Genomic DNA, 780 nt, shown 5'->3' with positions numbered 1-780 from the left:
GTTTTCATATAATTCTCCTGATGCTCTTCATCACACATTAGTGATCAGGAATGAGGTGTAATTCCCCAATCCCTGCCCGCAAGAGCTAAAAATAGGAATTTACTGTAAGTTGAAAGCGAGTTTTGCCCTAACTCCTGGATTGTGCAAGGATGAACTGCTGTTGGGTTTGATTGATTGTAGATGGATTGTGGTGTGGTGTGTTTGAAGGCTATTGAATGCAACTTATAATGCTTAATACAAATCTTTACTCTTTTAGTATTAAAAATAAGATGAAATAACAGTAGTGGCTGCAACAATGGGTTCAAAGATAGCAACAGTTGTGAAGCACAGGACCAGATGGCATTACATTCTCACTGAGTCTCTGTGAAACAGTGCTGTGATATACATACCAACAAAAACCAGGTGCCTGCTCTGAGCTGAAGTACAGAAGATGCAGAGTAAACAAAATCAGACAAAATGGTCTTTGACCTCATGGTGTAATCTATAAGATAATAAAATAGACAAAATTTACCAGAACATACAGTTACAGACGTGGCTAAGTGCTAAGGAGGAATTGTTCAGGGCTTGTAAATCGTCTGAAAATCTAAGGGCTTTTGACTGAGGAAAAGACCTTGACAGATGAGTTCAGAGAAGAGCATCCGTAGCAATTTTGAGGCATTTACAAGGTTTTTCAGGAATTTTAAAAATTTCAGGAATTTCGAAAAAGAGGGAACAGAGAAGAAGAATCAGTAGTTGGAAAACATGGGCTTGGTGACAGGAATGAAGCTGGAGATAGAACGA

The sequence above is a fragment of the Elephantulus edwardii genome, unplaced genomic scaffold (assembly GCF_000299155.1).
Source record: "Elephantulus edwardii isolate Elephantulus edwardi_28Jun2011 unplaced genomic scaffold, EleEdw1.0 scaffold00025, whole genome shotgun sequence".
NCBI lineage: Eukaryota > Metazoa > Chordata > Mammalia > Macroscelidea > Macroscelididae > Elephantulus > Elephantulus edwardii.
This window is presented reverse-complemented; position numbering follows the sequence as displayed.